The sequence below is a fragment of the Eschrichtius robustus genome, chromosome 2, assembly GCF_028021215.1.
Source record: "Eschrichtius robustus isolate mEscRob2 chromosome 2, mEscRob2.pri, whole genome shotgun sequence".
NCBI classification, from domain to species: Eukaryota; Metazoa; Chordata; class Mammalia; order Artiodactyla; family Eschrichtiidae; genus Eschrichtius; species Eschrichtius robustus.
Genome location: NC_090825.1, coordinates 158,719,816 through 158,744,262, shown reverse-complemented (window position 1 = coordinate 158,744,262; position 24,447 = coordinate 158,719,816). Strand labels below are relative to the sequence as shown.

The following is a 24,447-nucleotide window of genomic DNA, read 5'->3' as shown; positions in this document are numbered from 1 at the left end:
AAAAAACACTAGGGTGGATATTATATGCATTTGCTTGCATATGTATAAAGTATTTCAAAGGATAACACACAAGAACTGATAACTGATTACCAGCGAGAGGAACTGGCTGATTTAAATACTTTTCATTATAAATCTTTTAAAATTTAAAGCATATAAGTGTTGGGACTTCCCTGGTGGTGCAGTGGTTAAGACTTCGCCTTCCAATGCAGGGGGAGTGGGTTCGATCCCTGGTCAGGGAGCTAAGACCCCACATGCCTTGGGGCCAAAAAATCAAAACATAAAACGGAAGCAATATTTGTAACAAATTCAATAAAGACTTTAAAAATGATCCACAGGGACTTCCTTGGTGGCACAGTGATTAAGAATCCGCCTCCCAATGCAGGGGACACAGGTTCGAGCCCTGGTACACGAAGATCCCACATGCCGCGGAGCAACTAAGCCCGTGTACCACAACTACTTCACCTGTGCTCTACAGCCCGGGAGCCACAACTACTGAGCCCACGTGCCACAACTACTGAAGCCCACGCACCTAGAGCCCATGCTCTACAACAAGAGAAGCCACGGCAATGAGAAGCCTGCACACTGCAAAGAAGAGTAGCCCCCACTCGCCACAACTAGAGAAAGCCTGCACGCAGCAACAAAGACCCAATGCATCCAAAAATAAATACATAAAAATAAATTTATAAAAACGGTCCACATCCAAAAAAAAAAATCTTTAGGGACTTCCCTGGTGGTCCAGTGGCTAAGACTCTGCACTCCCAATGCAGGGGGCCTGAGTTCGACCCCTGGTCAGGGAACTAGATCCCACATGCCGCAACTAACAGTTCACATGTTGCAACTAAAGATCCCACGTGCCGCCACGAAGACCCAGAGCAGACAAAATAAATAAATAAATAAAATTTTAAAAATCTTTTAAAAAATAAAATAAACAAAACATGTAAGTGTTACAAATGTAATAAGTAATGCCATTTTCAAGCAGGAAACAAAAAAGAATGGCTCTAAAATCTTAACTGAAATAAATATTTCTTTGGAAGGCATCTTGAGAGACAGTCTAATTAGAGCAGAGAGGAAAATCTGGGCATTCGTATAAAGTTTCCTCTTACCCTGGTCAGTGTGAATGCACAATCTAATACTGAATTTAAAAAAAGAAGGAGAAGAGAAGAAAGGAAACCTGAATGGCAGACCCTCAGGATACCCAGGATTCAATCACAAGCTCACAGACTTTGCACAATTACTAAAACTACTGTAGCCTTTACTCAAGCTGGTTCCTCTGCCTAACATGCTCTTTAAATTCCTTTCTCCCCTATAAAAAAGAATGAAATAATGCCACTTGCAGCAACATGGATGGACCTAGAAATTATTATACTAGTGAAGTCAGGCAGAGAAAGACAATTGTATGATATCCTGTATATGTGGAATCTAAAAAAAAAAATGATACAAATGAACTTATTTACAAAACAGAAACAGACTCACAGACATAGAAAACAAACTTATGGTTACCAAAGTGGAAAGGGAGGTGGGGATAAATTAGGAGTTTGGAATTAAAACACATACACTACTACATATAAAATAGATAACCAACAAGCACAGGGAACTATCTTGTAATAACCTATAATGGGAAAGAATCTAAAAAAAGAATACATGTATAACTGAATCACTTTGCTGTACATCTGAAACATTATAAATCAACTATATTTCAATAAAAATTAAAAGATATTAACGCATGCAAAGAATAAAAATTCCTCTCTCCTACTCTCATCACCACCCTCCCAGCCCCTTTTATGTCCCAGTTAACTCTTACTTAATCTTTGGATTCCCAGTCTCCACATCACTTTCTTAGGGAAGACTCCCTGAGCACCAAACTAGGTCAAGCCTCCCCAGGATGCATGCTACAAGTTCCCTACACTTCTCCTCTTCCTCCCCCCACGCCCCCACTCCCGTGGTGCGGCTTGAGGGATCTTAGCTCCCCAACCAGGGATTGAACCAGGGCCCCTGGGAGTGGAAGCTCGGAGTCCTAACCACTGGAGCACCAGGAAATTCCCTACTTCTCTTCTTCCTAATCCTCAGTTTAACTGCTGTTACATAAGTATTGTGGAGTACCTTGTTAACTGTTTGTCTTCCCCACAGGACTCGAAGATCCATGAGGATCACTGTATTCCCAGTGCTTAAAACACTGTCTGGCACATTGTTAATGCTCAATATTTGTTGAATAATGAACGAATAAATGAAAGATCAAAAAAATAATGAGATACTGTAAAAGTTTTTATCTTCCACTTCAGTCCTTGCAACATAAAGCAACTTTAAGTCGTAATTATATGTAGGTGGGAAAACAGAGCATGCAATGCAAAGGAAAAGTCTGAATGCACAAAGGTGCAAAGCATCTGCTGAAGTGTCACACACATTTAAAAACCATAGCCAGTGTGCACTTTCTCCTCCAGTTGCCAGTAGTCTACTAGGAATATTCCAGAAATTTAACTAATCTCCTTCAGTGGTGTATGGTTTGACTCCCACAAAGAAATAGGAATAACAAAATACAAAGAGCAGTTGAGAAAAGAAAGCCATAGCATGTGCTAAGACGCTCCTGATACAAATATGAAGGGAAAAGAAAACAAGTTTCACACTTTATGCATGTTTCTTAGATTCTCAAAGCTAAACCTGTTGGATTTATGGAAACTGTGTATCCAAAGTTTCTGGTGAACAAATAGGCTCAAACACCAATTTGAATGATGAAGGAAGAGCCCAAAGGTCTTATGTCTACTGAGTCAAGTTAGTATGTTGAGCCAATAGGTAACATTCATAACTTGAAAACCCAATGTTTGTGGGCCAGTATTTGAATTTTTAAAGAAAAATCTTGACATTTTAATAACTGGGACCAAGTTGAATCTCAGGTTTAGAGGAAAAAAACATTTCTTAGAACCTTCAACCATGTGCCAAGCCTTTTTACGTGTAATATAAATGGAATTACAAAAAATGCTAATAGGTGGGTATTACCTCCATTTACTACTGAGAAACCCAAAACAAAATTTCCAATGTGACACCATTAATTGCCAAGCTCAATTCTGACTGATCCCCAAAGTTTGGGTACCCACCATCTTGCTCTATGCAAAAAGTTGGGCCTGGGCTCTGGACTTAAGTTCTGGAGTTAAAGAATCCTGAGCTCATCACCAGAGCATTTTTTGCAAAATAAACATTTTTAAACATTTTTAAGTTGTTATAAGCTCTTCCAAGACAATCCTTTTAGATTTATACTGTACTAATCAGGAAAAGTAATGACAAAACCTATTTTAAACATTTCAGGTAAATGCAGACAGTGTTCTGGATTTGCAATGATAAAACCTAAAAGAATAATTTAGTTTTTAACACTTCAATTTCAAAACACTGAGTTTGAAGACACTGAAATGAAGAAAAAGTAGAATTTTCTAATTTGAATGTTCACGGCGCAAATAAGCTTTACTGTAAAATGCAGACAGGATATATCACTTGCCATTCTGGAGATTAACTTTTTTAAAACTTTACCCTGCCTATTATTTTAAATGACATACAAAATATCCTTTTCCACGTGGTTTAAATGATATACTACATATTATTGTCAAAGCTTTAAGATTATTTGCCCTTCCAAGAATTAGCCCTGAATAAGACTTTTTAAATGCTATTACTTTCTATAACATATATGCATTCAAATTATCTTTCTACTCACCACAGAAAACTAATCCTCATCTTTTGTGACCATACAGTTGATGACACAGCCCAAAAGCAAAATCAATAAAATAATAAATATGTACAAGCTATACGTTGATGAGTTAAAAACCAGATAACCGTTTTGGCTATTGGTGCCTTGAATGTATAATAATTTCCTACAACTGACTCAGTCTCTGGCAAGTCCCTACTTATTTTAATTTATATCTCTAAAGTATAAACCTAGCTTTCCTCTCTGCAGGAGGATCAAGATGAGAAATGACCTAGATATTTCTCTAACAATACTCATTCTTTCCTCCTAAAAATATTTGTTGCTTACCTACTTATGAGAAACTGTAGTAGGACTCAAGGATACAAAATAAAGACAACACAATCCCAAGCTTGAAGTTGTAAGTTTACTCGGGGATACAGGACAGAACAATAATCAAAACATATTATGAAAAATGCTGTAACAGTATTATGGGAACACAGAACTTTTTATCCACTTTTCTGAAAACCAAGGAAAAGTATTAAGAGAGTAGGAAGAAATGCTAACCAAATGACAATATGAATATCAGACTACCTATGAACAGCCTTCCGATTAACCAGAAAAGTTGTATTTGTAGTTAATTTAACTAGTGAATTACTGTTTTCATTCATTAAAACTTAAAATATGAGATGTGCTTATGAACAAAATAATATTTTGACATACACACCAGAACTTGTAAACAAGTATTGTCCTTACAAGACCATTTAATAACTCGTAGGATAATATACACAGTAGAGTGATAAACTTTTTCTGTTAAGGGCCAAACAAGTAAATATTTCATGGTCTTTTTCCCAACTACTCAACTCCCCCATCATAGCACATTAAGTAGCCATAGACAACACATAAAAGAGCTACGTTCCAACAGACCTTCATACATGGTCACTGAAATTTGAATTTCATATTAGTTTAACATGTTATCAAATATCTTCCTTTTGATTTTGTCTCATCCATTCAAAAACATAAAAACTATTCTTGGCTCATGGGCTGTTACAAACACAGGTGGTGGCCAGATTTATCTGCAGTTTGTCAAAAACTACCACTAACAAGTCAATTCTACGTATTACATGATAAAAACCTTTCATGTTAATTCCAAACCACATGTAGAACCTAAACTGCGATCTATTAGTTTAACTTCTTCACCAGATTCAATCCTTACTTGATTTTCCCTAATAAAAACAAGGTCTGAAGACTATTACAAAAAATAAACTCCAAAACTATTTTGAGGAAAGGTTCTAACAGTCAAATGTGTCTCAAGTGACATCAGAAGAAATGAGGGAATAGGGAACTTCAAGGGCCAGTACCTCCACAAAAATAGCAGATGAACAAGGGAAAAACTATCACGAACAACTACACAAAAAACTATGAGAACTGGGGAAACTACTAAAAAGGTCTGGAACAACCAAGCAAATGCCTAATCAAGAAAAGGGCAAAGAGGGGCTTCCCTGGTGGCGCAGTAGTTAAGAATCTGCCTGCCAATGCAGGGGACACAGGTTCGAGCCCTGGTCCGGGAAGATCCCACATGCCGCAGAGCAACTAAGCCTGTGCGCCACAACTACTGAGGTGCTCTAGAGCCCGTGAGCCACAACTACTGAGCCCACGTGCCGCAACTACTGAAGCCCACGTGCCTAGAGCCCATGCTCCGCAACAAGAGAAGCCACCGCAATGAGAAGCCCGTGCACTGCAACAAAGAGTAGCCCCTGCTCACCGCAACTAGAGAAAGTCCGCGTGCAGCAACAAAGACCCAACGCAGCCAAAAATAAATAAATAAAATAAATAAATTTATTTATTTTTAAAAAAGAAAGAAAGAAAAGGGCAAGGATAGATAGCTAGTGGGAAGCAGCCACATAGCACAGGGAGATCATCTTGGTGCTTTGTGACCAGCTAGAGGGGTGGGATAGGGAGGATGGGAGGGAGATGCAAGAGGGAGGAGATATGGGGATATATGTATATGTATAGCTGATTTACTTTGTTATAAAGCAGAAACTAACACACCACTGTAAAGCAAGTATACCCCAAAAAAGATGTTAAAAAAAAAAGAAAAGGGCAAGGCTGCTGGTTTTGTAAACTCGGAGCCTGTGGGACAACAGGTTGTGTAGACAACAGGTACCCCCGAGGCTGGGACAGGTTTGGCCTTAGCAGCTGTGGGCTGTGTGGGAGTGTGCACGCGAAGGCTGGGCCGGGGTCCGGGCTGCTTCCATAGCTCACATGGCGCGACTACTCCAGTCCTGGTACCTGACTTCTCTGGATCTGAGCTGGTGGATCTGCGCTGGTGGCTTTGTAAACACAGCGCCTGAGGGTCACCAGGGCCTGTTGCCAGCATTCCTACGATTGAGCCGGGAACAAGGACAGTGCCAACAACAGTGTACTTTGTGAGCCCACACAATGGGTTTCAGGAGACACCACAGAGCGCGCTCCCTGGTGGACAGCTCCAGCGGAGGAATACTCAGTGGCTCCTCTCCCAGTGGAAGCGCTCCAATCCTGCCGACCTCACACAGCAGCTTAGAAACAGATCTGGGACCTTCTACTCCAAAAACTAAGGAGCAGATTCTGCCCCTAACAGGGCTGTGACAACCACAGAGCAAAAAGGAGGCCCCGCTCAACTTCCAGTGTGGGCTCTGGCCACCACAACACCAGTTACACCCCCTATCAAGGGGATATCGGCCAGCACACACTGAGGAAAGAGGTGGCAGGCATCCATACTAAAAACAGCCCTCGCACCAAAAAATACTAAACCCATGCAGGCTACACAGGGACACTCCCACATAAAAATACCCCTCTGAGACCACAGTAGACAACTGTTTTCCTAAACTCATAGAGCAAGGGAAATATAAGTTAAATGGAGAAGCAAAAGAACCACTACCAATTAAAAGATCAAGAGCATTCTCCTGAAAGTAGGAACAATGAAACAGATCTCTTCAGTCTAATAGACACCGAGTTCAAAAAAGAGGTAATGAAAATACTAAAGGAATTAAGAAAGGCTATCAAAGCACAACATTGTAAATCAACCATACTTCAATTAAAAAAAAAGGCTATCGATAGAAATGTAGATTACTGTAAAAAGGAACTAGAAACTATAAAGAGGAGCCAAGAAAAATTAGAAAACTCATTTGCTGGATAAAACCTCAGCTAAAGGCAATGAACAGCAGACTGAATAATGCAGAAGATAGAATAATGGAAATCACCCAATCAGAACAGCAGACAGAAAGCCAGATGAAAAAAACTGAAAGCAATATAAGAAACCTATGATAATATAAAGCGTGCTAATCTAAACATAACAGAGATTCCAGAAGGAGAAGAAAGAGGAAAGGGGATCAAAAGTATACCTGAAGAAATTATGGCTGAACACTTCCCAAACCTCAAGAAGGAAACAGATATCCAGGTACAAGAAACACAGAGGGACCCAAACAAGATGAACCCAAACAAATCTATACCAAGACATATTATAATTAAAATGACAGGGACTTCCCTGGTGGCGCAGTGGTTAAGAATCCGCCTGCCAGGGTTTCCCTGGTGGAGCAGTGGTTAAGAATCCGCCTGCCAATGCAGGGGACACGGGTTTAAGCCCTGGTCCAGGAAGATCCCACATGCCGCGGAGCAACTAAGCCTGTGCACCACAACTACAGAGCCTGCGAGCCACAACTACTGAGCCCATGTGCCACAACTACTGAAGTTAAAGAGAGGATTCTAAAGGCAGCAAGAGAAAAACAAAGAATTAATTACAAGGGAACTCCCATAAGGCTATCAGCTTGATTTCTCTACAGAAACGTTACAGGCCAGAAGGGAGTGGCAAAATATAGTCAAAAGTCCTGAAAGGAAAAAATCTGCAACCTAGAATACTCTACCCAGCAAGATTATCATTTAGAATAGGTGAGATAAAGAATTTCTCAGACAAGCAAATACTAAAAGAATACAGCAATACTAAACCCATCCTAAAAGAAGTATTGAGTTAAAAGCCCAAGACTTCCCCAAGGCCCATGAGGCCCTGTACCACCTGCCCCATCCCCTCCTTGCCCTCCCCTCCTCCCTCTCTCCACATCACTCTCTCTGATTCAGCCACACGGGCCTCCTCACTCTTCCTCCAACACACTAGGCACGGTCTTGCCTCAGGACCTTTGCACAGGCTATTCCCTCTGCCTGGAACACTCTTCCCCCAGATGTCAGCACACCTCCCTCCGTCATCTCCTTCAGGTCTCTCCTCAAAGTCACCTCCTCAGAAAGGCTTCCTCTGACCCCAAGTCTGAATGACCACACCCCCTCCCCAATTCACTCTCTCTCTTTCTTGCTTTGTGTAAATTCAGGGTACTTATCACTACCTCCCATTTTGTTACTGACTGATTGACCTGTGTAGTGTCTGTCTCTGCCATTACAATGTCATCCCCTGGAGGGCAAAGATGGGTTCTCTCTGTGTCCCCAATGTCTACAGCAGACCCAGCTGCCTGGGATCAAATCCCAACTCCACCCCTGCCCAGCAGGTGGGACCTAAAGCAAGTTTCTTGTCCTCCTGGGACCTCACCTTTTCCGTCTGGAAAGTGGAGAAAATCATTGCAATCAATGAGCTTACCCACATGGTGGGCTTGGAAAGTGACAGGCACACAGTAGGTGCTCAGTAAGTGCATGGCTGAGGGTCCACCATGAATGGCCAGGGGTCCTTGGCCACATGCCATTTACCCAGATTTGTGTGTACACAGGCAGGCATGCACCTGTGTGTCCACACACCTGTGTGTCCATCTGCAGGCATTGCGCACAAACACAGGGGCAAAGAAAAAAAAAAAAAAAAAGAAATATTGAGGGCCTTCCCAGGTGGTCCAGTGGTTAAGACTCCGCGCTCCCAATGCAAGGGGCTCAGGTTCGATCCCTGGTCAGGGAACTAGATCCTGCATGCAGCAACTAAGATCCCACACGCGGCAACAAAGACCCACGTGCCACAACTAAGACCCAGTGCAGCCAAATAAATAAATATTATTTTTTTTTTAAAAGTAAAGAAAAGAAAACACACATCCACACAAAAACTTTTACATGAATCTTCACACCAGCATTCATAACAGCCAAAATGTGGAAACAAACCAAAGATCCATTAACTGATGAATGGATAGCAAAATGTGGTATATATATCTATGCAATGGAATATTACTCAACCACAAAAAGGACTGGGGTACTGATACATGCTACAACATGGATGAACCTTGAAAATATTACACTAAGTTAAAGAACTCAATCACAAAAGACCATATATTATATGATTTAATTTATATGAAATGTCCAGAATAGGAAAATCCATAAAGAAAGAACATAAACTGCTGGTTGCCTAGGGCTGAGGAGAATGACTGCTAATGGAGTGATAAAAATTTTTTACAGTTAGATTGTAGTGACGGATGTGCAACTCAATGAATATACTAAAAATCACTACATTATATTTTAAATGGATATATGTATGGTATGTGGATTATACCACAATAAAGTTGTTAAAATTTTTTTAGTTAAAACATGAAGTTGAACCCCTTACCTCCCACCATATACAAAAATTAACTCAAATATATCAAAGATCTAAATGTAGGAGCTAAAACTATAAAAATCTTAGAGAAAACACAGCAGTAAATCTTCATGACCTAGTATTTGGCTACGGATTCATAGGAAGAACACCAAAAGTACAAACAACAAAAGGAAAAAATAGGTTAAATTGGACATCATCAAAATTAAAATTCTTTGCGTAGAAGAGGACACTATCAAGAGTGGGAAGACACTCATGGAATGGGAACAAATATTTGCAAATCAAATATCTGATAAACATCTCGTATCCAGAACACATAAATAACATCCACAAGTGTTGGTGAGAATACAGAAAGAAAAGGGAACCCTTGTATACTGTTGGTGGGAATGTAAATGGGTACCGTGGAAATCTATGTGGAGGTTCCTCAAAAAATTAAAACTATAACTATCATATAGTTATAATCCCACTCTGCCATACATATCCAAAATAATTTAAATTAGGATCTCAAATAGTTTTCTGCACACCCATGTTTGTTGTCACATTACTTACAATAGCAAAGACATGGAAACAACCTAAATGTCCGTCAACAAATGAGTGTATAAAGAAAATGTGGTATATACATACAATGGAATATCACTGAGCCTTCTTTTTAAGAAGAAAGTCCTGCAACTTGCTACAACATGAACATGGAGGACATTATACTAAGGGAAATAAGCCACACACAGAAGAACAAATTCTACATGATCCCACTTATATCAGGAATCCAAAATAGTCAAATTCATAGAAGCACAAAGTGGAAGGGTGGTTATCAGGGGCTAGGAGGTTACTGGGGCTGGGAGGAGGGGGAATCGGGGACATGTTAGTCAAAAGGTACATAGTTCCACTTATGCAAGATGAATAAGTCTGAGAGATCTACTGTATAGCGCATATGGTCAACAATACTGTATTATATACTTAAAATCTGTTAAGTGATTACATCTTATGGTTAAGTGTATGGTATTATATATGGCATTATATATGGTGACAGTTTCACAGGTGTATACTTATCTTCAAATTCATCAAGATATACACATTAAATATGTACAGGTTTTCCATATGTCAATCATGCCTCAAAAAAAATAATAATAAAAGGGGAAAAAAAGTTAAACAAAATTACCATATGACCCAGCAATTCCACTAGTGGGTATATACCTGAGATTTAAACACAGATGTTCAAGCAAAAACTTGTACACAACTATTGACAGCAGCATAATTAATTCATCATAACCAAAAAGTGGAAATAATCCAAATTCCCACCAACTGATGAAAGATAAACAAACTGTGGTATATCCACACCATGGAATATTATTCAGCCATAAAAAGGAATAAAGTGCTGATATGTGCTACAATATGGATAAACTTTGAAAGCATGATGGTTAAGCGAAAGGAACCAGACAAAAAAGGCCACATACTTTGATTCCTCTTATACAAAATGTCTAGAATAGGCCCTCATAAAGACTGAAAGATCAGTGGTTGCCAAGGACTAGGGGAAAGGGCAAATGGGGAGTGACTGCTTAATGATTAAGTAGTTTCTTCTTGGAGTGATAAGAATGGTCTGGAATTACATAGCAGTAATGGTTACACAACACTGTAAATGTAAAAAATGCCACTGAATTGTACACTTTAAAACGGTTTAAATGGTCAATTTTAAGTTATTTAAATTTTATCTCAATTCTTAAAAAAGTGTCTAGCTTCCTTAAACTATTTTTTAAATGGAACATTCACATCTGGTATGATAAACTGAAAGAATATTTCATTACTGCACAGTTACACTTACATTGTGGTTATTTGTTAGTAAGCAGAGGTAACTCAGAAGTCAGACAGAAATAAATCCTCATACTAGATAGAAGTTGCATTTGGCTTTGAAGTACAGGATAGGACAGATTTGCTGATGACACCTGTCTTTCTATTCAAGTTTTCAGGCCAAATTGACATGCAGACTTGAGAAAAACTATCAAATTTCTGCCTCTCATTTTAATCTCCCACTGCCAACAAGACCACTAAAAATAACATTATGTAATGAAAGGTGCCCTTAGTCCTTTGCAACAGGGGAGGCAACACAGCAGAGAGAAAACACTCTGAAGCCAGACGGCCTTGGCCAGAATACCAGCACCATCACTTGGGAAACCACTTAAATCTCCCTAAGCTTCTATTTCCTAATGTATAAACCTGAAATAATGGTTGTCTATCAACTTAGTGGGCTTGTTCTGAGGATTAAATGAGATAATATCAATACTCATTAAGTGCTTAGTACAGAGACTAGCTGCCTGGCAGACAGTACTCAATGTATGTTAACTATGATAATTAACAGCAGCAAATACACACCATGTGCAATACACTGTGCTAGGAGTTAATTTTCAAAACAGCTTACAGATTAAGAAACTAAGGGTGAAGAGTCACTTGTCCAAGGTAATCAAAGGAGTCAGTCTGGTCTCAAAGGGAGATCTGTCCAACTCCAAAGCCCACATTTTTTTTTTTTTTAAGTTGAGAGTTATGTTTTATTTGGTGAACATAACTGAGAACTTATGCCCGGGACACAGCCTCTCAGGTAATTCTAAGGGACTGCTCCCCCCACATTCTTTCTACAATCCCAAACTCCCTTTCTATATAAAGAAAAGTTCTTATGACTTCTTTTAATGGCATTTTATCTATGCTTTTTCGTAGTGAGCAGCAGTCAAAATTAAGAAACAGAAACAGGTTAACAATAGATACAAAAGTCAAATACAAGCAGAAAAAAATATCATTTCAATCATTTAAACAAAAAAAAAAAAAAAAGGAGAATTTAGGGAAAGACCTAGACCCTAACTACCCCAACTTCAATATCATCCCTTCCTACCCCATCCTCCCCGCCTAAATCATGCCATAATCAACTCCTTATTCTCCCAAAGCAGCAGCTATTTCAATCCTTGGAATCCTAAATCATACTCCTCTCTGCCCAGCACAGCTGTCCTACCCCAACTTCCACCATATTCCCATCTTACAAATGCATGGCACCTAAAAAACAACTGAGTGATGAATGAAGAATGTGCTGTCTCAATTAATGTTAGCAATTTTCGAAATGCAAAGTTACAATAAAATGTACTTGGTAAAAAGTCACCTTTTTTTTTTTAAAGATTTTTTGATGTGGACCATTTTTAAAGTCTTTATTGAATTTGTTACAACGTTGCTTCTGTTTTATGTTTTGGTTTTTTGTCTGCAAGGCGAGGCATATGGGATCTTAGCTACCCGACCAGGGATCGAACCCTTCACCCCCGGCACTGGAAGGCGAAGTCTTAACCACTGGACAGCCAGGGAAGTCGCTTTTAATTGAAAACTTAGAAAGTAACTCCTACTATAAAAATAATCACATAAAGGGTCGGGGAACTAAGATCTCGCATGCTGCGTGGTACAGCCAAAAAAAAAAAAATTAAATTTTTAAAAATAAAATAAAAAATAAAAAGGAGTATAAGAATTGTACACTCAAAACTACAAAACACCACTGAAAGATATTAAACAAGACCTAAATAAATGGAAAGATACCCCATTTTCACATTGGAGACAGTGTTGCTAAGATGCTGATAAACTCCAAAATGATCTACAGACTGAACAAAATATCAAACTTCCAGTTCCCTTTTTTGCAGAAATTGATAAGTTATCCTAAAATTTGTATGAAAATGCAAGGGACACAGAATATCTAAAACAATCTTGAAAATGAGAAAGAGGGAATTCCCTGGTGGTCTAGTGGTTAGGATTCGGCACTTTCACTGCCACGGAAGTTCAATTCCTGGTAGGGGAACTGAGATCCCACAAGCTGCGTGGCATGGCCAAAAAAAGAAAAAAAAAAAAAAGAACAACAAACTTATAAGACTCAACACTTCCTGACTTCAAAACTTACTACAAAACGACATCAATCAAAAATGTGTGGTGCTGGAATAAGGTTAGACATATAGGCACTTCCTTGGTGGTCCACTGGTTAAGACTCCACGCTCCCAATGCAAGGGATCCAGGTTCAATCCCTAGTCAGGGAATTAGATCCTGCATGCCGCAACTAAAGATCCCGCACATGGGACTTCCCTGGTGGCGCAGTGGTTAAGGATCCACCTGCCAATGCAGGGGACATGGGTTCGAGCCCTGGTCCAGAGAGATTCCACATGCCATAGAGCAACTAAGCCCATGTGCCACAGCTACTGAGCCTGCGCTCTAGAGCCCGCGAGCCACAGCTACTGAGCCCACATGCCACAACTACTGAAGCCTGCACGCCTAGAGCCTGTGCTCCACAACAAGAGAAGCCACCGCGGCAACGAAGAGTAGCCCCCGCTTGCCACAACTGGAGAAAGCCTGCACACAGCAATGAAGACCCAACACAGCCAACAATAAATTAATTAATTAAGTAAATAAAAATTTATTAAAAAAAAAAGATTCCGCACGCGACAATGAAGATCTCACGTGCCACAACTAAGACTCAGTGTAGCGAAATAAATAAATAAATCTTAAAAAAAAAAAAGGATAGACATATAAATTGACAGAACAGAATTAAGAGCCCAGAGATAAATCTATATCTGTTTTCAACAAGGGTGCCAAGACCATTCAATAGGGAAAGAATAGTCTTTTCAACAAATGGTGCTGGGACAACTGGGTACCCACATGCAAAAGATGTCTGGCCCCCTACCTCACATCATATACAAAAATTCAAAATGCATCAAAGACCTACGTGTAAGAGGTAAGAATATAACTTTTAGGAGAAAACATAGGAGTAAATCTTCATCTTGAATTAGGCAATGGTTTCTTAGATATGACACCACAAGGCAAAGAAAAAAAATAGATATATTGGACTTCATCAAGATTAAAAACCTTTGGAACGTCCCTGGCGGCCCAGTGGACTCTGTGCTTTCACTGCTGAGGGCCAGGGTTCGATCCCTGAACAGGGAACTAGGATCCCAGAAGCTGCACGGCATGGCCAAATACAAAAACATTAAAAAAACAAGAAAACAAAAACAAATTTTGTGCTTCAAGGATACCATCAAGAAAATGAAAAACCCCACAGAATGGAAGAAAATATTTGCAAATCATATCTGATAAGGGACTTAATCCAGAATATATAAGGAACTATAACTCAGCAATAAAAAAGCCCAATTTTTAAAAAATGTGCAAAGGATTAACAACACAGACTCCAAAGTAGCTATACAAATGCCCAAAAAGCACATAAATGGATGCTCAACATCATCAGGAAAATATAAATCAAAACCACAATGAGATAACATGTAACACTCACCAGGATGGCTTAAAACAAAAAAAAGCAAGTGTTGGCAAGAATATGAAGAAATCACAACTGTAAAATGGTGCAGCCACTGTGCAAAAACAGTCTGGCTGTTCCTCAAAATGTTAAACAGTCCCGTGGGGTTGGGACTCCACACTTTCACTGCTGAGGGCACAGGCTCAATCCCTGGGTGGGAAACTAAGATCCCACAAGCTGCATGATGCGCCCAGAAAAAAAAAAAGAATCCCCACTGAATCCAGGAGAGGTATTTGTACACCTATGTTCATATCAGCATTATTCACAATAGCCAAAAGGTGGCCATCGACTGATAAATGGATAAAGAAAATGTGGTATACAGCAGAATATCTTTAAAAAGGAAGAAAATTCTGACACGGCCTACAACATGGGTGAACTCTTGAGGACATTACATTAAGTAAAATAAGGCAATCACAAAAAAGATAAATACTGTATAATTCTACATGAGGTATTCAGAGCAGTCAAATTCAGAGAGAGAAAGCAGAATGGTGGTTACCAGGGGCTGGGAGGAAGGGGAAGTGGCAAGTCGTTCAATTGGTAAGTTTTCTAAGATGGAAAGAGTTATGGAGAATGGCTGCACGAAATGTGAACACACTTAATGTTATTTAACTGTACACGTCAAAATAGTTAGGATGGAGAGTTCCCTGGTGGCCTAGGGTTAGGATGCCGGACTTTCACTGCCATGGCCCCAGGTTCAATCCCTGGTCGGGGATCTGAGATCCTGCAAGCCACATGGCACGGCCAAAAAAAAAAAAAAGTTAGAATGGTAAATTTTACGCTATGTATATTTTATCAAAATTAAAAATAGGACTTCCCTGGTGGCGCAGTGGTTAAGAATCCGCCTGCTAATGCAGGGGGGATGCAGGTTCGAGCCCTGGTCCGGGAAGATCCCACATGCCGCGGAGCAACTGAGCCTGTGCACCACAACTACTGAGCCCGCATGCCACAACTACTGAAGCCCACGCACCTAGAGCGCATGCTCCGCAACAAAAGAAGCCACCATAACGAGAAGCCCGCACACTGCAACGAAGAGTAGCCACTGCTCGCCACAACTAGAGAAAGCCCCTGTGCAATAACGAAGACCCAACGCAGCCAAAAATAAAAATTAATTAATTAATTTTTTTTTTTTTTTTTTTAAGTTAATGGGACTTCCCTGGTGGTCCAGTGGGTAAGATTCCATGCTCCCAATGCAAGGGGCCCAGGTTCAATCCCCCGTCAGGGAACTAGATCCCACATGCATGCCACAACTAAGAGTTCGAATGCTGCCAAGTAAGAGTCCTCATGCCACAACTAAAGTTCCTGCATGCCACAACGAAGATCACGCATGCCGCAACTAAGACCCGGCGCAGCCAAAAATAAATAAATAAATAATAAATAAATAAATAAGTTTTTTTAAGTGTCACTACTTTGTATACTTAAGCTTTCTCCTTTAAAACTACTTATTTCTTATTGGGTGGGCGTGGTAACCAGTCGCCCTAGATGGTCCCCAGTGATCCACACTTCAGGGTATTCCCCTCCCACATTGTATCTCCTTGGATCTCCTTGCTAGGTCTCTCCTCTCTTGGACAACTCACTCTAGGGGGGAAGCCAGCTACATACTGTGAGCAGCCCTATGGAGAGGCGCTCATAGCAAGGAACTGAGGCCTCCTTCAGCCAACAGCCATATGAGTGAGCCATACTGGACAAGGATCCTACAGCCTTCAGATGACTGCAGCAGTGATGGACATCTTGCTTGTAATCTCGTGAGAGACTGAGCCAGAACCATCCAGCTAAGCCACTCCCTGATTCCTAACCCTGTGTGAGAGAAATGTTTATTATTTTAGACTGCTCAGTTTGAGGGTAATTTGTTAGGCAGAAGAGATAACTAATACAGGATTTCCCTGGTGGTCCAGTGGTTAAGACTCCGCACTCCCAATGCAGGGGGCCTGGGTTCGATCCCTGGTCAGGGAACTAGATCTCACATGCCGCAACTAAGAGCCTGCATGCCACAACTAGAAAAGATCCTGCGTGCTGCAACTAAGACCCAGCTCCGCCAAATAAATAAATTTTTTTTAAAAAAAAGATAACTAATACAAAGGGAAACATTCCTTCCACAGCTATAAGAATTTGTTTTCAAAAAGAAAATTAAAGACTCTATAAAAATTATCATCAGCACAGTGCTAGATATTAAAATAAAATCCCTATTAGATCAATTTAAGGCTTTAGCAGACAGAATTTTTTAAAATTTTTACAAGTGTGTAAAATTGGTTTATCGAACATACAGAAGTTTCGAATCGATAAAAGAAACTACTCCAAACAGATCTGGATACATGAAAAATGAAACTTCGACTCTACAACTATAGAAAATTAACTAAAATGAAAAACAGATTGAGAAGAAATATTTATGTCTGTAAGATAAAAGGATAATAGCTATAAAACACTACAACCCAGACAGATAAGTCAGCAAAGGATATGGACAGCAAAGGCCACAGGAGAAATACAAACAAGAAACAAAGAAATCATTTTCAACAATATTAATTAAATCAAACTTGCGGTAGAAGTATGCACCTATTTAATGAAGTAAAAAACTTAAAACATCAATGCTATCAAAGTTGGCATGCTATCAAAGGGAGGAAAATGCTGTACTCGTATATACACTATTTAGAACTGTGTGAAATGGTACACTCCTTTTGGAAAGCCATACAGAAGTAGGTACATCTGAGACAAAAAATTTAACCCATTGCCCTGATAATTCCCCTATCAGCAGTTTATCCTTAGGAAATAATTCCACAGACATTACTATGAAATTAATAAGGTACCTACCAAGACTTTACTTAAAACTCTAATATCTACTCCACCAAAGAACTAATTTCAGTGGTTTAATTACCTGCACTATAACACTTCTGCCTCAAAGCTCTACTATATTTAAAAAAAAAAAAAAAAAAAAAGGAAGCACTTCAAATGCAGAACTGTATTACCTCTCAACTGCTCTGCAATTCTTTACAGATCATGGCATGGTGGAAGTGTTTTTTCTTCATATGCTGATTATAAAAATAGATTCAATACATTGTCCACTGAACCAACTGCAATGTTAAAAAAATGCCTTTGGATATAAAATTCCAATGGCAATTAGCATGGCATTGATGTCTATTATTTTTACTGGGTATAGATAAAACTTGCACATTGCCGAGTTTCACCAGGGATCCCCAACAACTCCAATTACCGCATCAAGAGAAATTAGAGATACCAAGAGGAATATACCCTCAGTAATTTACAAAGAAAGACTACCTTCAGATTCTGCCTGGTATATGAGGGGATATCATATAACCAGTAATTATTTTTAATTTAATCTAATGTGTAAATATAATTGTTCATCCTCCAAAATGGGTTTTATCCTTCCAGCAATCTTTAACACAGTACTATGGTATTGATATTTTATGTAAGGTCACTGGACATGTGAAAAGAACTTTAGAGGCCTTAATAAAGTAATTTCATCTAATAACAGTAAAAAACACTAAAATCTGTTCCAATTTATTAAGGGGAAACAAGTTTGTATGACTTTATTGTTTCTTTAATTAAGTTATCTAAAAGTAGAAACAATGCTTAAAAATTATGACTTGTATACAGGCATTATAAAGAATGTAGATCATCTAGAATACATAAAGAACTCTCAAAACTAAACAATTAAAATCAAACAATCCAATTAGAAAATGGGCAAAAGACATGAATGTATTTCACCAAAGAGGATATACAGATGGGAAATAAACACACAGAAAGATGTTCAACATCATTAGCTATCAGGGAAATGCAAATAAAAACCATAATGAGGGCTTCCCTGGTGGCGCAGTGGTTAAGAATCTGCCTGCCAATGCAGGGGACGGGTTCGAGCCCTGGTCCAGGAAGATCCCACATGCCGCAGAGCAGTTAAGCCCATGCACCACAACTACTGAGCCTGCGCTCTAGAGCCCGCAAGCCACAACTACTGAAGGCCGCATGCCTAGAGCCTGTGTTCCGCAATAAGAGAAGCCCCCGCTCACTGCAACTAAAGAAAGCCTATGTGTAGCAACAAAGACCCAACACAGCCAAAAAAGAAAGTAAAATAAATAAATTAAAAACAAAAAACAAAAACCATAATGAGATATCATTACATAACTATCAAAACAGTTAAAACAAAAATAGTGAAAACACTAAATGATGGTGAGGAGGAAGAGAAACTGGATCACTCATACACTACTGGTGAGAATGTAAATAGTACAGTTACTCTGGAAATCAGCTTGGCAGTTTCTTATAAAAGTAAACATACAGTACCATATGATTCAGCAATGGTACTCTTGGGCATTTATCCCAGAGAAATGAAAACTTATGTTCACACAAAACCTGTATATGAACGTTCACAGCACTTCTAATAGCCAAAAGCTAGAATAAACCCAGATGTCCTTCAACAGGTGAATGGTTAAACAAACTGTGGTAGATACCTATCACGGAATACTACTTAGTAATAAAAAGGTATAAAATATTGATACACTCAATAACTTGGATGACTCTCCAGGGAATTTTAAGTGAAAAAAACCCAATCCCAAAAGGCTATATATATACTGCATGATTCCATTTACGGACATTTTTGAAATGACAAAATTTTAGAAACAAAGGACAGATTAGTAGTTGGCAAAAGTTGGAGGAGGAACTGCCAGGAAGAAGATGGGTGTGATATAAAAGGGCCACAGAAGATATCCTGGTGGCACTGAAACTGTTCAACATCTTGAGTGTGGTAGTGCACATACAAACCCACTCAGGTGATAAAAATGCAGCGAACTTAACATAGTACATACACACAAACAAGTGCAAGTAAAACCAGGGACATCTGGAATATGTCCTTATAGAACTGTAGAATTTTCTTTAAAAAAAAATATGAAAAACATAAACTGGGACACCTGAATAAGATTGGTGGATTATCCCAATGTCAGTATCCTGGTTGTGATATTAGATGTTTTTGCAAAACATTATCATTGCAAAATCAAGCAAAACATACATGGGATCTCTCTGTATTATTTCTCACAACTAACAGCATGTGAACTTACAGTGATTTCAATAAAAATTTCAATCATTAAAAAAAAATGGAGATCTACCTACATGCTCATATGAATAGATATCCTCAACGTATTAGGTATTCAATAATATGTATATCAGGCCACTTGTGTTACCAAAAGATAAAAAAGGTACATAGATACAAAGAAAATCCTAATAAAATATAAAGAATGAAAATGAGGGACAACTGAGAATTCCCCGGTGGTCCAGTGGTTAGGACTCTGTGCTTTCATGGCAGAGGGCCAGGGTTCAATCCCTGGTCAGGGAACTGGGATCCCACAAGCTGCATAGTGCAGGTCCCGCCCCCGCCCCCCAAAAAGAGGGAGCATATGAGGGGTGACAGAAATAAAGTTCCTTTTTTTTTAATATTCCATTTTTCACTTTTACCATGAATTTATATTACTTTTCTAACTAAAAATATTCATAGCAATTTCCTCAAAAGGCCACATTTTGAGATCATTAAAAAAGTTTCAGAAATGATCATTCAATGACAATCAAACCCACCACCAGAAAAGAGGTGGGCTCTCCTGAAAACCAGGGGGTGGAAATGAAACATTTATATCCATGACAAAAGACAACCAGCAAAAAGCAACAATGTAATAAAGTTAAACTACTTAATAGCTGGAGTGCAGAGAGATACTGATCCTATGGCCCAAGCTAAATTCTCCTGATTACCAAACAAAAAATGGATCAAATTCTCCTGATTATTAAACAAAAACAGAAAAAATACTTAGTGCCTTTATCTTAGCAATTAAGCAAGAAGAGTTTAGAAGAACAGAGAAAAAAGCAAAAGTGCAAAGATATGTTTCTCAAAATTCACAACTAACTCTTCCAAATGTCCATTTGGCTCTTGGTATACAGTAATAATAGGCATCACTTAACTGAGCACCTACACTTCAGAACTAGCAGTGTGCTAGCTGCTTCAGATAAATTATCTTGTTGCATCCTTTCAAATGTGTAGGCTACACAGTATTCGCCCCATTTAGAGATGAGGAACTGGGCCTCAGAGAGATTAAAGGGACTTCTACTAAACAGGTAGCACAGTACACTGTCAAGGGATCTATCCAACTTAAAACTATTATGATTTAATATCTTTAGTTAAGAGATTAAATGTGAGAATGGAGAGAAAAATGAATGCTTGAGATACAGGGAGCACAAATTCAAAGCCCTTAGAAATTAAATGCATGAGGAGATAAAGTCAAAAAAATCAGTGAAGTTTGGAAATTTGGTACATTGAGGATGAGCATTCACAGTCCACTCATCACCTTCCTACCTAAAATTTACTCCCATTCCCAACTTGTATCTCTGTACTAGCACCATTCATTCTTTTACTCCATAAATATATGAGTGTCTACTACAAAGAAGGCACCATGCTACACATTGTTAAGATGCAAAAAGATGAATCACACCAGGGAGACAAAGGCTAACAGTTCAGCCTGGCTGAACCCAGCCAGGATTCCCTGGGTGTAGCATATGAGATTTGGGAAAGTCGGGATGAGGTCCTATCACAGAGGACAACTGAATTTGGGCTTATTTGTTAGGCAAATGGGGAGAGGAGTGAGGCACTGAAGGTAAAGCTTTAACCAGAGACCTAGTTTTCTCATTTTGGAGGTCAGAGGTAATTTTGTCTGTCTCTCCAGACAGACTGGAGAGAAAAACTATATGAAGACCAGTAATAAAGACATCATAGTAGAATGGAAATAGCATAAAAATTCAACCCTACAGCATGGAATACAAGGCCTATATTTACACTTTATCTCCTGACAACCCCACTCCTCTCAGATTCCTCCTATCAAAGAATTTCTTGCCACTTGCATATGCTATTCCTTCTTACTTACTGGCATGTCTCTGCTCAAATTACATATAACCCTCTGTGAAGTTCTTCCAGATTACTCCAGGCATGCCTTCCTCCACACTCCCATAGTACCTATAACACCTATCAGACCATGTGGCATTCTGTATTGCCATTGTTTACACTTGTTTTCCACAGTAAAGTTCCTTAAAAGCAAGTCTACGTCTTTCCCTTTTTTAATACTAGCAGTGCCTAGCACAGAGGAGGCACTCAAATGCATTTTGATCATATAAACAAGTAAGTGACTCCAAGGTTTCCAGCCTTGAGAAGAACTGGAGGATGATGCCATCATTAAGACAGAAGGAAAAGCATGTTTGGCAATAAAAGAGAGAGGGTCAAAAGTTGAGTAAGTATGGGGACTTCCCTGGTGGCGCAGTGGTTAAGAATCCGTCTGCCAACGCAGGGGACACGAGTTCGAGCCCTGGTCCAGGAAGATCCCACATGCCGCGAATGCAACTAAGCCCCTGCGCCACAACTACTCAGCCTGCACTCTAGAGCCCGCAAGCCACAACTACTGAAGCCCGCACACCCAGAGCCCATGCTCCGCAACAAGAGAAGCCACCGCAACGAGAAGCCCGTGCACCGCAACAAAAAGGAGCCCCTGATCCTCACAACTAGAGAAAGCCCATGCGCAGCAAAGAAGCCCCAATGCAGCCAAATAAATAGATAAACAAATAAAAATTAAAAAGCAGTGTCAATAATTATTTTAAAAAGCTTTAAAAAAAAAAGTGAGTATGATACAGGTGGAAGAGAAACTCGGGTGGCAATTTGAGTTTCTTGGTCTGAAGCTCAGAAGTCAGATTGAGAGAGTTTTCACACAGTAGAGAAGCAGTAAAGTTAATCAATGAAAGCGGATGAGGCTGCAGAGAATGAAGAAAAGAGAACAAGCAGTCATAAAAGGAGTCGTGGTCAAAATGCTGCACATCTAGTAGGATAAGTATGGAGGTGTCATTTGTGACTCTGAAAAGAACAGTTTCAACAGAGTACAGAAGCCAATTCACAGAGCTTAAGGAGACGTAAACAAAGTAGACAACTTTTTCAAGAAATTCACCAGTAAAGAGGAAAGATAATCAGAGGGGTTACAGGATAAAGGAAGATTCCTTTAGAATAGGAAGATACAAGAGGGAAGAGAAATGGGAACATATTGTATATGTATAACTGATTCACTTTGTTATAAAGCAGAAGCTAACACACCATTGTAAGGCAATTATACTTCAATAAAGATGTTTAAAAAAAAAAAAAAAAAAAGTAAAAAGAATAGGAAGATGTCACTCTCTTTTTAGGCAGAAAAAGTGATGCAGTGAAGGTTGAGAATAAAGATCCCAGAGGGAAAGAGGAAAGAGTAATGAATAAAACCAGGGCCTCCAGCAAGGACAGAGTCAGATAAAGAGCAGAAACAGAGACGTGTGGAGACAGGAAAGGAGGGAGTAGAAAATTGCTGGGATGATGAGAAGGGAAGAGGAGAAAACCCCTGAGGAATCATTTTTGTCTCAGGCACCAACACGACAAGCCTTGGACATCGTCTGCACTTATCTCTTTCCTTCATTCCTCAAATCCAGGCTCCAATTTTGCCTCCAATCCAGGCAACCCTAAAAGGGCTGCCAATTTTCCCTCCTCTGAAATAATCTTTTGGATTTACCCCCTTTCTTTCTACTACTGACTCTGATCAATTCTAATTTTTAATTACTACTGCAACAGACTCCTACATCCTAACATTGCCTCTACTCTCTCCCAGCCAAAGTTTTCCAAACACAGATTTCATCGAATCACCTCTCAGCTGAAATTCCTCACTGGATCCCAGTTCCTATCACATCAATACCAAATGCCACAGTCTGGATTTCTAGGCCTTATTACCTGAGGACACCCATCCTACCCAACCTTCTGAAAATACTATGTTCATTTAGTTCTCTTTATCCAAAGTACCCTTCTAAACCTAACCAAACCTAACCCAGTCAAGACCAATTCAAATCCCACTTCTTCCTTGAAGCTCTAAGTTTCATTCATCTCTCCATTGATCTCCTTAACCACGTAAACATCCATAGCACAGAACTTAGTACAGGGAGTGGTTTGTGAGTATTTTCTGGATCTCCAAGATTGTACCGGGGTATATTGTTACAACACCAAGATATCTCTTTTTTTTTGGCCGCACCACGCAGCATGCGGGATCTTAGTTCCCCAACCAGGGATCGAACCCATGCCCCCTGCAGTGGAAGCTCGGATTCTTAACCACTGAACCGCCAGGGAAGTCCCAAGATATCTATTTTTAAGTGGCCAAGAAAAAGACTCTATTCAAACATCCATCCCATGTACAATACAGTGTCTGTCATTACCTAATGAAGCACTAACTAGTATTACATTGCAAACCAATTACAAGGTAAAATTGCAAACAAATCTGGCAAAAAGATGCTGTGTTCCTTAAAGTCAAGGTAAATAATAAAGAAGAATCACCCCAATTACAGGCAAGGAAAAGTTGATCTAGGTCAACCAGTAAACAAGTGACAACTGACAAGGATACAGGACAGGAGCTTCAAAGAGTGATATGAACATCAAAGGGTTAAGAAATGTTAGTGAATGACACAGTGGAGAGAGGATAAAACAAGACTGGCAAAATATCAGTGATTCTTTTTTATTGTGGGGGGTGGGGAGTAGCTGCACCTCACGGGATGTGTAACTTCCCCAACCAGGGATTAAACCTGTACCGCCTGCAGCGGAAGCGTGGAGTCTTAACCACTGATCCACCAGGGAAGTCCCAATATCAGTAATTCTTGAAGCTAGGTGAGGAGTACATGGAAATTCAACTATTTTCTCTTCTTCGGTATACACCTGAAATTTTCCATAGTGGATATTTTTAAAACGAAAACGTCAGTAAGACTGATTAAGTCCTTAAATATTTTACAAAAATTTATCCTCCTTATGATCATAATGAGAAAATGAAGCAAAATAAAGTATGCCATCTCCTATGGTACAATTTTGCTGGACAAAATTTTTAAAAATCTATTTGATTCTTG

General features: G+C 39.4%; 1 protein-coding gene across 3 annotated transcripts in view; it reads right to left on the bottom strand.

The window, feature by feature from the left end:
- The window catches only part of NSD1 (nuclear receptor binding SET domain protein 1), a 133,961-nt gene that overhangs the window by 103,077 nt on the left and 6,437 nt on the right, over window positions 1-24,447 (bottom strand). The window lies entirely within an intron of this gene.